Below are 14,055 nucleotides of genomic sequence, written 5' to 3'. Positions count from 1 at the left end.
ATTGGAATGACTTTGTCGCGAAAATTAGATTTTAGCCTATATGGTTAGAAGTTTGATAAAGGTTGAACTTGTCCCTCGATCTCCCTTGAAACGAAACATGATATGTGATCCTATTTGGTTTAGTATTCGGCAAAATGAAATTATTTGAATGACCATTGTCCCAAAAATGAGATTTTAACCTATATGGTTAAAAGTTTGATAAATATTAATGTTGAATTTGTCCCTCGATGTCCTTTATTGCGTAACATAATATTTGAACCAATTTCGTTTTAAATTTGGTAAATAGCAAGTAATGAGATGACCCTTATCGCGAAAACGAGATTTTAGCTTATATTGTTACATGTTTGTTAAATATGATGGTTGAACATGTCCCTCGATGTCCCTTGATGCGAAACATGATATGTGAACCTATTTGGTTTGAAATTCGGTAAAATGAAAGTATTGAAATGACCCTTGTCGCAAAAATGAAATGTTAGCCTATGTGGTTAGAAGTTAGATAAACAGTGAACTTGTCTCTCGATGTCCCTTGATGCGAAACATGACATGTGAACCTATTTGGTTTTATATTCGGAAAAATGAAAGTATTGGAATGACTTTGTCGCGAAAATTAGATTTTAGCCTATATGGTTAGAAGTTTGATAAAGGTTGAACTTGTCCCTCGATCTCCCTTGATACGAAACATGATATGTGAACCTATTTGGTTTTGTATTCGGCAAAATGAAATTATTTGAATGACCATTGTCCCAAAAATGAGATTTTAGCTTATATGGTTAAAAGTTTGATAAATATTAATGTTGAATTTGTCCCTCGATGTCCTTTATTGTATAACATAATATTTGAACCAATTTCGTTTTAAATTTGGTAAATAGAAACTAATGAGATGACCCTTATCGCGAAAACGAGATTTTAGCTTATATTGTTACATGTTTGTTAAATATGAAGGTTGAACATGTCCCTTGATGCGAAACATGATATGTGAACCTATTTGGTTTGAAATTCGGTAAAATGAAAGTATTGAAATGACCATTGTCGTGATAATGAAATGTTAGCCTATGTGGTTAGAAGTTTGATAAACAGTGAACTTGTCTCTCGATGTCCCTTGATGAGAAACATGATATGTGAACCTATTTGGTTTTATCTTCGGAAAAATGAAAGTATTGGAATGACTTTGTCGCGAAAATTAGATTTTAGCCTATATGGTTAGAAGTTTGATAAAGGTTGAACTTGTCCCTCGATCTCCCTTGAAACGAAACATGATATGTGATCCTATTTGGTTTAGTATTCGGCAAAATGAAATTATTTGAATGACCATTGTCCCAAAAATGAGATTTTAACCTATATGGTTAAAAGTTTGATAAATATTAATGTTGAATTTGTCCCTCGATGTCCTTTATTGCGTAACATAATATTTGAACCAATTTCGTTTTAAATTTGGTAAATAGCAAGTAATGAGATGACCCTTATCGCGAAAACGAGATTTTAGCTTATATTGTTACATGTTTGTTAAATATGAAGGTTGAACATGTCCCTCGATGTCCCTTGATGCGAAACATGATATGTGAACCTATTTGGTTTGAAATTCGGTAAAATGAAAGTATTGAAATGACCCTTGTCGCAAAAATGAAATGTTAGCCTATGTGGTTAGAAGTTAGTTAAACAGTGAACTTGTTTCTCGATGTCCCTTGATGCGAAACATGATATGTGAACCTTTTTGGTTTTATATTCGGAAAAATGAAAGTATTGGAATGACTTTGTCGCGAAAATTAGATTTTAGCCTATATGGTTAGAAGTTTGATAAAGGTTGAACTTGTCCCTCGATCTCCCTTGATACGAAACATGATATGTGAACCTATTTGGTTTTGTATTCGGCAAAATGAAATTATTTGAATGACCATTGTCCCAAAACTGAGATTTTAGCTTATATGGTTAAAAGTTTGATAAATATTAATGTTGAATTTGTCCCTCGATGTCCTTTATTGTATAACATAATATTTGAACCAATTTCGTTTTAAATTTGGTAAATAGAAACTAATGAGATGACCCTTATCGCGAAAACGAGATTTTAGCTTATATTGTTACATGTTTGTTAAATATGAAGGTTGAACATGTCCCTCGATGTCCCTTGATGCGAAACATGATATGTGAACCTATTTGGTTTGAAATTCGGTAAAATGAAAGTATTGAAATGACCATTGTCGTGATAATGAAATGTTAGCCTATGTGGTTAGAAGTTTGATAAACAGTGAACTTGTCTCTCGATGTCCCTTGATGAGAAACATGATATGTGAACCTATTTGGTTTTATCTTCGGAAAAATGAAAGTATTGGAATGACTTTGTCGCGAAAATTAGATTTTAGCCTATATGGTTAGAAGTTTGATAAAGGTTGAACTTGTCCCTCGATCTCCCTTGAAACGAAACATGATATGTGATCCTATTTGGTTTAGTATTCGGCAAAATGAAATTATTTGAATGACCATTGTCCCAAAAATGAGATTTTAACCTATATGGTTAAAAGTTTGATAAATATTAATGTTGAATTTGTCCCTCGATGTCCTTTATTGCGTAACATAATATTTGAACCAATTTCGTTTTAAATTTGGTAAATAGCAAGTAATGAGATGACCCTTATCGCGAAAACGAGATTTTAGCTTATATTGTTACATGTTTGATAAATATGAAGGTTGAACATGTCCCTCGATGTCCCTTGATGCGAAACATGATATGTGAACCTATTTGGTTTGAAATTCGGTAAAATGAAAGTATTGAAATGACCCTTGTCGCAAAAATGAAATGTTAGCCTATGTGGTTAGAAGTTAGATAAACAGTGAACTTGTCTCTCGATGTCCCTTGATGCGAAACATGATATGTGAACCTATTTGGTTTTATATTCGGAAAAATGAAAGTATTGGAATGACTTTGTCGCGAAAATTAGATTTTAGCCTATATGGTTAGAAGTTTGATAAAGGTTGAACTTGTCCCTCGATCTCCCTTGATACGAAACATGATATGTGAACCTATTTGGTTTTGTATTCGGCAAAATGAAATTATTTGAATGACCATTGTCCCAAAAATGAGATTTTAGCTTATATGGTTAAAAGTTTGATAAATATTAATGTTGAATTTGTCCCTCGATGTCCTTTATTGTATAACATAATATTTGAACCAATTTCGTTTTAAATTTGGTAAATAGAAACTAATGAGATGACCCTTATCGCGAAAACGAGATTTTAGCTTATATTGTTACATGTTTGTTAAATATGAAGGTTGAACATGTCCCTTGATGCGAAACATGATATGTGAACCTATTTGGTTTGAAATTCGGTAAAATGAAAGTATTGAAATGACCATTGTCGTGATAATGAAATGTTAGCCTATGTGGTTAGAAGTTTGATAAACAGTGAACTTGTCTCTCGATGTCCCTTGATGAGAAACATGATATGTGAACCTATTTGGTTTTATCTTCGGAAAAATGAAAGTATTGGAATGACTTTGTCGCGAAAATTAGATTTTAGCCTATATGGTTAGAAGTTTGATAAAGGTTGAACTTGTCCCTCGATCTCCCTTGAAACGAAACATGATATGTGATCCTATTTGGTTTAGTATTCGGCAAAATGAAATTATTTGAATGACCATTGTCCCAAAAATGAGATTTTAACCTATATGGTTAAAAGTTTGATAAATATTAATGTTGAATTTGTCCCTCGATGTCCTTTATTGCGTAACATAATATTTGAACCAATTTCGTTTTAAATTTGGTAAATAGCAAGTAATGAGATGACCCTTATCGCGAAAACGAGATTTTAGCTTATATTGTTACATGTTTGTTAAATATGAAGGTTGAACATGTCCCTCGATGTCCCTTGATGCGAAACATGATATGTGAACCTATTTGGTTTGAAATTCGGTAAAATGAAAGTATTGAAATGACCCTTGTCGCAAAAATGAAATGTTAGCCTATGTGGTTAGAAGTTAGTTAAACAGTGAACTTGTTTCTCGATGTCCCTTGATGCGAAACATGATATGTGAACCTTTTTGGTTTTATATTCGGAAAAATGAAAGTATTGGAATGACTTTGTCGCGAAAATTAGATTTTAGCCTATATGGTTAGAAGTTTGATAAAGGTTGAACTTGTCCCTCGATCTCCCTTGATACGAAACATGATATGTGAACCTATTTGGTTTTGTATTCGGCAAAATGAAATTATTTGAATGACCATTGTCCCAAAACTGAGATTTTAGCTTATATGGTTAAAAGTTTGATAAATATTAATGTTGAAGTTGTCCCTCGATGTCCTTTATTGTATAACATAATATTTGAACCAATTTCGTTTTAAATTTGGTAAATAGAAACTAATGAGATGACCCTTATCGCGAAAACGAGATTTTAGCTTATATTGTTACATGTTTGTTAAATATGAAGTTTGAACATGTCCCTCGATGTCCCTTGATGCGAAACATGATATGTGAACCTATTTGGTTTGAAATTCGGTAAAATGAAAGTATTGAAATGACCATTGTCGTGACAATGAAATGTTAGCCTATGTGGTTAGAAGTTTGATAAACAGTGAACTTGTCTCTCGATGTCCCTTGATGAGAAACATGATATGTGAACCTATTTGGTTTTATATTCGGAAAAATGAAAGTATTGGAATGACTTTGTCGCGAAAATTAGATTTTAGCCTATATGGTTAGAAGTTTGATAAAGGTTGAACTTGTCCCTCGATCTCCCTTGAAACGAAACATGATATGTGATCCTATTTGGTTTAGTATTCGGCAAAATGAAATTATTTGAATGACCATTGTCCCAAAAATGAGATTTTAACCTATATGGTTAAAAGTTTGATAAATATTAATGTTGAATTTGTCCCTCGATGTCCTTTATTGCGTAACATAATATTTGAACCAATTTCGTTTTAAATTTGGTAAATAGCAAGTAATGAGATGACCCTTATCGCGAAAACGAGATTTTAGCTTATATTGTTACATGTTTGTTAAATATGATGGTTGAACATGTCCCTCGATGTCCCTTGATGCGAAACATGATATGTGAACCTATTTGGTTTGAAATTCGGTAAAATGAAAGTATTGAAATGACCCTTGTCGCAAAAATGAAATGTTAGCCTATGTGGTTAGAAGTTAGATAAACAGTGAACTTGTCTCTCGATGTCCCTTGATGCGAAACATGACATGTGAACCTATTTGGTTTTATATTCGGAAAAATGAAAGTATTGGAATGACTTTGTCGCGAAAATTAGATTTTAGCCTATATGGTTAGAAGTTTGATAAAGGTTGAACTTGTCCCTCGATCTCCCTTGATACGAAACATGATATGTGAACCTATTTGGTTTTGTATTCGGCAAAATGAAATTATTTGAATGACCATTGTCCCAAAAATGAGATTTTAGCTTATATGGTTAAAAGTTTGATAAATATTAATGTTGAATTTGTCCCTCGATGTCCTTTATTGTATAACATAATATTTGAACCAATTTCGTTTTAAATTTGGTAAATAGAAACTAATGAGATGACCCTTATCGCGAAAACGAGATTTTAGCTTATATTGTTACATGTTTGTTAAATATGAAGGTTGAACATGTCCCTTGATGCGAAACATGATATGTGAACCTATTTGGTTTGAAATTCGGTAAAATGAAAGTATTGAAATGACCATTGTCGTGATAATGAAATGTTAGCCTATGTGGTTAGAAGTTTGATAAACAGTGAACTTGTCTCTCGATGTCCCTTGATGAGAAACATGATATGTGAACCTATTTGGTTTTATCTTCGGAAAAATGAAAGTATTGGAATGACTTTGTCGCGAAAATTAGATTTTAGCCTATATGGTTAGAAGTTTGATAAAGGTTGAACTTGTCCCTCGATCTCCCTTGAAACGAAACATGATATGTGATCCTATTTGGTTTAGTATTCGGCAAAATGAAATTATTTGAATGACCATTGTCCCAAAAATGAGATTTTAACCTATATGGTTAAAAGTTTGATAAATATTAATGTTGAATTTGTCCCTCGATGTCCTTTATTGCGTAACATAATATTTGAACCAATTTCGTTTTAAATTTGGTAAATAGCAAGTAATGAGATGACCCTTATCGCGAAAACGAGATTTTAGCTTATATTGTTACATGTTTGTTAAATATGAAGGTTGAACATGTCCCTCGATGTCCCTTGATGCGAAACATGATATGTGAACCTATTTGGTTTGAAATTCGGTAAAATGAAAGTATTGAAATGACCCTTGTCGCAAAAATGAAATGTTAGCCTATGTGGTTAGAAGTTAGTTAAACAGTGAACTTGTTTCTCGATGTCCCTTGATGCGAAACATGATATGTGAACCTTTTTGGTTTTATATTCGGAAAAATGAAAGTATTGGAATGACTTTGTCGCGAAAATTAGATTTTAGCCTATATGGTTAGAAGTTTGATAAAGGTTGAACTTGTCCCTCGATCTCCCTTGATACGAAACATGATATGTGAACCTATTTGGTTTTGTATTCGGCAAAATGAAATTATTTGAATGACCATTGTCCCAAAACTGAGATTTTAGCTTATATGGTTAAAAGTTTGATAAATATTAATGTTGAATTTGTCCCTCGATGTCCTTTATTGTATAACATAATATTTGAACCAATTTCGTTTTAAATTTGGTAAATAGAAACTAATGAGATGACCCTTATCGCGAAAACGAGATTTTAGCTTATATTGTTACATGTTTGTTAAATATGAAGGTTGAACATGTCCCTCGATGTCCCTTGATGCGAAACATGATATGTGAACCTATTTGGTTTGAAATTCGGTAAAATGAAAGTATTGAAATGACCATTGTCGTGATAATGAAATGTTAGCCTATGTGGTTAGAAGTTTGATAAACAGTGAACTTGTCTCTCGATGTCCCTTGATGAGAAACATGATATGTGAACCTATTTGGTTTTATATTCGGAAAAATGAAAGTATTGGAATGACTTTGTCGCGAAAATTAGATTTTAGCCTATATGGTTAGAAGTTTGATAAAGGTTGAACTTGTCCCTCGATCTCCCTTGAAACGAAACATGATATGTGATCCTATTTGGTTTAGTATTCGGCAAAATAAAATTATTTGAATGACCATTGTCCCAAAAATGAGATTTTAACCTATATGGTTAAAAGTTTGATAAATATTAATGTTGAATTTGTCCCTCGATGTCCTTTATTGCGTAACATAATATTTGAACCAATTTCGTTTTAAATTTGGTAAATAGCAAGTAATGAGATGACCCTTATCGCGAAAACGAGATTTTAGCTTATATTGTTACATGTTTGTTAAATATGATGGTTGAACATGTCCCTCGATGTCCCTTGATGCGAAACATGATATGTGAACCTATTTGGTTTGAAATTCGGTAAAATGAAAGTATTGAAATGACCCTTGTCGCAAAAATGAAATGTTAGCCTATGTGGTTAGAAGTTAGATAAACAGTGAACTTGTCTCTCGATGTCCCTTGATGCGAAACATGATATGTGAACCTTTTTGGTTTTATATTCGGAAAAATGAAAGTATTGGAATGACTTTGTCGCGAAAATTAGATTTTAGCCTATATGGTTAGAAGTTTGATAAAGGTTGAACTTGTCCCTCGATCTCCCTTGATACGAAACATGATATGTGAACCTATTTGGTTTTGTATTCGGCAAAATGAAATTATTTGAATGACCATTGTCCCAAAAATGAGATTTTAGCTTATATGGTTAAAAGTTTGATAAATATTAATGTTGAATTTGTCCCTCGATGTCCTTTATTGTATAACATAATATTTGAACCAATTTCGTTTTAAATTTGGTAAATAGAAACTAATGAGATGACCCTTATCGCGAAAACGAGATTTTAGCTTATATTGTTACATGTTTGTTAAATATGAAGGTTGAACATGTCCCTTGATGCGAAACATGATATGTGAACCTATTTGGTTTGAAATTCGGTAAAATGAAAGTATTGAAATGACCATTGTCGTGATAATGAAATGTTAGCCTATGTGGTTAGAAGTTTGATAAACAGTGAACTTGTCTCTCGATGTCCCTTGATGAGAAACATGATATGTGAACCTATTTGGTTTTATCTTCGGAAAAATGAAAGTATTGGAATGACTTTGTCGCGAAAATTAGATTTTAGCCTATATGGTTAGAAGTTTGATAAAGGTTGAACTTGTCCCTCGATCTCCCTTGAAACGAAACATGATATGTGATCCTATTTGGTTTAGTATTCGGCAAAATGAAATTATTTGAATGACCATTGTCCCAAAAATGAGATTTTAACCTATATGGTTAAAAGTTTGATAAATATTAATGTTGAATTTGTCCCTCGATGTCCTTTATTGCGTAACATAATATTTGAACCAATTTCGTTTTAAATTTGGTAAATAGCAAGTAATGAGATGACCCTTATCGCGAAAACGAGATTTTAGCTTATATTGTTACATGTTTGATAAATATGAAGGTTGAACATGTCCCTCGATGTCCCTTGATGCGAAACATGATATGTGAACCTATTTGGTTTGAAATTCGGTAAAATGAAAGTATTGAAATGACCCTTGTCGCAAAAATGAAATGTTAGCCTATGTGGTTAGAAGTTAGATAAACAGTGAACTTGTCTCTCGATGTCCCTTGATGCGAAACATGACATGTGAACCTATTTGGTTTTATATTCGGAAAAATGAAAGTATTGGAATGACTTTGTCGCGAAAATTAGATTTTAGCCTATATGGTTAGAAGTTTGATAAAGGTTGAACTTGTCCCTCGATCTCCCTTGATACGAAACATGATATGTGAACCTATTTGGTTTTGTATTCGGCAAAATGAAATTATTTGAATGACCATTGTCCCAAAAATGAGATTTTAGCTTATATGGTTAAAAGTTTGATAAATATTAATGTTGAATTTGTCCCTCGATGTCCTTTATTGTATAACATAATATTTGAACCAATTTCGTTTTAAATTTGGTAAATAGAAACTAATGAGATGACCCTTATCGCGAAAACGAGATTTTAGCTTATATTGTTACATGTTTGTTAAATATGAAGGTTGAACATGTCCCTTGATGCGAAACATGATATGTGAACCTATTTGGTTTGAAATTCGGTAAAATGAAAGTATTGAAATGACCATTGTCGTGATAATGAAATGTTAGCCTATGTGGTTAGAAGTTTGATAAACAGTGAACTTGTCTCTCGATGTCCCTTGATGAGAAACATGATATGTGAACCTATTTGGTTTTATCTTCGGAAAAATGAAAGTATTGGAATGACTTTGTCGCGAAAATTAGATTTTAGCCTATATGGTTAGAAGTTTGATAAAGGTTGAACTTGTCCCTCGATCTCCCTTGAAACGAAACATGATATGTGATCCTATTTGGTTTAGTATTCGGCAAAATGAAATTATTTGAATGACCATTGTCCCAAAAATGAGATTTTAACCTATATGGTTAAAAGTTTGATAAATATTAATGTTGAATTTGTCCCTCGATGTCCTTTATTGCGTAACATAATATTTGAACCAATTTCGTTTTAAATTTGGTAAATAGCAAGTAATGAGATGACCCTTATCGCGAAAACGAGATTTTAGCTTATATTGTTACATGTTTGTTAAATATGAAGGTTGAACATGTCCCTCGATGTCCCTTGATGCGAAACATGATATGTGAACCTATTTGGTTTGAAATTCGGTAAAATGAAAGTATTGAAATGACCCTTGTCGCAAAAATGAAATGTTAGCCTATGTGGTTAGAAGTTAGTTAAACAGTGAACTTGTTTCTCGATGTCCCTTGATGCGAAACATGATATGTGAACCTTTTTGGTTTTATATTCGGAAAAATGAAAGTATTGGAATGACTTTGTCGCGAAAATTAGATTTTAGCCTATATGGTTAGAAGTTTGATAAAGGTTGAACTTGTCCCTCGATCTCCCTTGATACGAAACATGATATGTGAACCTATTTGGTTTTGTATTCGGCAAAATGAAATTATTTGAATGACCATTGTCCCAAAACTGAGATTTTAGCTTATATGGTTAAAAGTTTGATAAATATTAATGTTGAATTTGTCCCTCGATGTCCTTTATTGTATAACATAATATTTGAACCAATTTCGTTTTAAATTTGGTAAATAGAAACTAATGAGATGACCCTTATCGCGAAAACGAGATTTTAGCTTATATTGTTACATGTTTGTTAAATATGAAGGTTGAACATGTCCCTCGATGTCCCTTGATGCGAAACATGATATGTGAACCTATTTGGTTTGAAATTCGGTAAAATGAAAGTATTGAAATGACCCTTGTCGCAAAAATGAAATGTTAGCCTATGTGGTTAGAAGTTAGATAAACAGTGAACTTGTCTCTCGATGTCCCTTGATGCGAAACATGATATGTGAACCTTTTTGGTTTTATATTCGGAAAAATGAAAGTATTGGAATGACTTTGTCGCGAAAATTAGATTTTAGCCTATATGGTTAGAAGTTTGATAAAGGTTGAACTTGTCCCTCGATCTCCCTTGATACGAAACATGATATGTGAACCTATTTGGTTTTGTATTCGGCAAAATGAAATTATTTGAATGACCATTGTCCCAAAAATGAGATTTTAGCTTATATGGTTAAAAGTTTGATAAATATTAATGTTGAATTTGTCCCTCGATGTCCTTTATTGTATAACATAATATTTGAACCAATTTCGTTTTAAATTTGGTAAATAGAAACTAATGAGATGACCCTTATCGCGAAAACGAGATTTTAGCTTATATTGTTACATGTTTGTTAAATATGAAGGTTGAACATGTCCCTTGATGCGAAACATGATATGTGAACCTATTTGGTTTGAAATTCGGTAAAATGAAAGTATTGAAATGACCATTGTCGTGATAATGAAATGTTAGCCTATGTGGTTAGAAGTTTGATAAACAGTGAACTTGTCTCTCGATGTCCCTTGATGAGAAACATGATATGTGAACCTATTTGGTTTTATCTTCGGAAAAATGAAAGTATTGGAATGACTTTGTCGCGAAAATTAGATTTTAGCCTATATGGTTAGAAGTTTGATAAAGGTTGAACTTGTCCCTCGATCTCCCTTGAAACGAAACATGATATGTGATCCTATTTGGTTTAGTATTCGGCAAAATGAAATTATTTGAATGACCATTGTCCCAAAAATGAGATTTTAACCTATATGGTTAAAAGTTTGATAAATATTAATGTTGAATTTGTCCCTCGATGTCCTTTATTGCGTAACATAATATTTGAACCAATTTCGTTTTAAATTTGGTAAATAGCAAGTAATGAGATGACCCTTATCGCGAAAACGAGATTTTAGCTTATATTGTTACATGTTTGATAAATATGAAGGTTGAACATGTCCCTCGATGTCCCTTGATGCGAAACATGATATGTGAACCTATTTGGTTTGAAATTCGGTAAAATGAAAGTATTGAAATGACCCTTGTCGCAAAAATGAAATGTTAGCCTATGTGGTTAGAAGTTAGATAAACAGTGAACTTGTCTCTCGATGTCCCTTGATGCGAAACATGACATGTGAACCTATTTGGTTTTATATTCGGAAAAATGAAAGTATTGGAATGACTTTGTCGCGAAAATTAGATTTTAGCCTATATGGTTAGAAGTTTGATAAAGGTTGAACTTGTCCCTCGATCTCCCTTGATACGAAACATGATATGTGAACCTATTTGGTTTTGTATTCGGCAAAATGAAATTATTTGAATGACCATTGTCCCAAAAATGAGATTTTAGCTTATATGGTTAAAAGTTTGATAAATATTAATGTTGAATTTGTCCCTCGATGTCCTTTATTGTATAACATAATATTTGAACCAATTTCGTTTTAAATTTGGTAAATAGAAACTAATGAGATGACCCTTATCGCGAAAACGAGATTTTAGCTTATATTGTTACATGTTTGTTAAATATGAAGGTTGAACATGTCCCTTGATGCGAAACATGATATGTGAACCTATTTGGTTTGAAATTCGGTAAAATGAAAGTATTGAAATGACCATTGTCGTGATAATGAAATGTTAGCCTATGTGGTTAGAAGTTTGATAAACAGTGAACTTGTCTCTCGATGTCCCTTGATGAGAAACATGATATGTGAACCTATTTGGTTTTATCTTCGGAAAAATGAAAGTATTGGAATGACTTTGTCGCGAAAATTAGATTTTAGCCTATATGGTTAGAAGTTTGATAAAGGTTGAACTTGTCCCTCGATCTCCCTTGAAACGAAACATGATATGTGATCCTATTTGGTTTAGTATTCGGCAAAATGAAATTATTTGAATGACCATTGTCCCAAAAATGAGATTTTAACCTATATGGTTAAAAGTTTGATAAATATTAATGTTGAATTTGTCCCTCGATGTCCTTTATTGCGTAACATAATATTTGAACCAATTTCGTTTTAAATTTGGTAAATAGCAAGTAATGAGATGACCCTTATCGCGAAAACGAGATTTTAGCTTATATTGTTACATGTTTGTTAAATATGAAGGTTGAACATGTCCCTCGATGTCCCTTGATGCGAAACATGATATGTGAACCTATTTGGTTTGAAATTCGGTAAAATGAAAGTATTGAAATGACCCTTGTCGCAAAAATGAAATGTTAGCCTATGTGGTTAGAAGTTAGTTAAACAGTGAACTTGTTTCTCGATGTCCCTTGATGCGAAACATGATATGTGAACCTTTTTGGTTTTATATTCGGAAAAATGAAAGTATTGGAATGACTTTGTCGCGAAAATTAGATTTTAGCCTATATGGTTAGAAGTTTGATAAAGGTTGAACTTGTCCCTCGATCTCCCTTGATACGAAACATGATATGTGAACCTATTTGGTTTTGTATTCGGCAAAATGAAATTATTTGAATGACCATTGTCCCAAAACTGAGATTTTAGCTTATATGGTTAAAAGTTTGATAAATATTAATGTTGAATTTGTCCCTCGATGTCCTTTATTGTATAACATAATATTTGAACCAATTTCGTTTTAAATTTGGTAAATAGAAACTAATGAGATGACCCTTATCGCGAAAACGAGATTTTAGCTTATATTGTTACATGTTTGTTAAATATGAAGGTTGAACATGTCCCTCGATGTCCCTTGATGCGAAACATGATATGTGAACCTATTTGGTTTGAAATTCGGTAAAATGAAAGTATTGAAATGACCATTGTCGTGACAATGAAATGTTAGCCTATGTGGTTAGAAGTTTGATAAACAGTGAACTTGTCTCTCGATGTCCCTTGATGAGAAACATGATATGTGAACCTATTTGGTTTTATATTCGGAAAAATGAAAGTATTGGAATGACTTTGTCGCGAAAATTAGATTTTAGCCTATATGGTTAGAAGTTTGATAAAGGTTGAACTTGTCCCTCGATCTCCCTTGAAACGAAACATGATATGTGATCCTATTTGGTTTAGTATTCGGCAAAATAAAATTATTTGAATGACCATTGTCCCAAAAATGAGATTTTAACCTATATGGTTAAAAGTTTGATAAATATTAATGTTGAATTTGTCCCTCGATGTCCTTTATTGCGTAACATAATATTTGAACCAATTTCGTTTTAAATTTGGTAAATAGCAAGTAATGAGATGACCCTTATCGCGAAAACGAGATTTTAGCTTATATTGTTACATGTTTGTTAAATATGATGGTTGAACATGTCCCTCGATGTCCCTTGATGCGAAACATGATATGTGAACCTATTTGGTTTGAAATTCGGTAAAATGAAAGTATTGAAATGACCCTTGTCGCAAAAATGAAATGTTAGCCTATGTGGTTAGAAGTTAGATAAACAGTGAACTTGTCTCTCGATGTCCCTTGATGCGAAACATGATATGTGAACCTTTTTGGTTTTATATTCGGAAAAATGAAAGTATTGGAATGACTTTGTCGCGAAAATTAGATTTTAGCCTATATGGTTAGAAGTTTGATAAAGGTTGAACTTGTCCCTCGATCTCCCTTGATACGAAACATGATATGTGAACCTATTTGGTTTTGTATTCGGCAA

Source organism: Medicago sativa, chromosome 6, assembly GCF_051527215.1.
Source record: "Medicago sativa cultivar Bolivia chromosome 6, Bolivia_mono, whole genome shotgun sequence".
Classification (NCBI taxonomy): domain Eukaryota; kingdom Viridiplantae; phylum Streptophyta; class Magnoliopsida; order Fabales; family Fabaceae; genus Medicago; species Medicago sativa.
The sequence above is the reverse complement of the archived record's forward strand: the minus strand, read 5'-3'. Positions refer to the sequence as shown.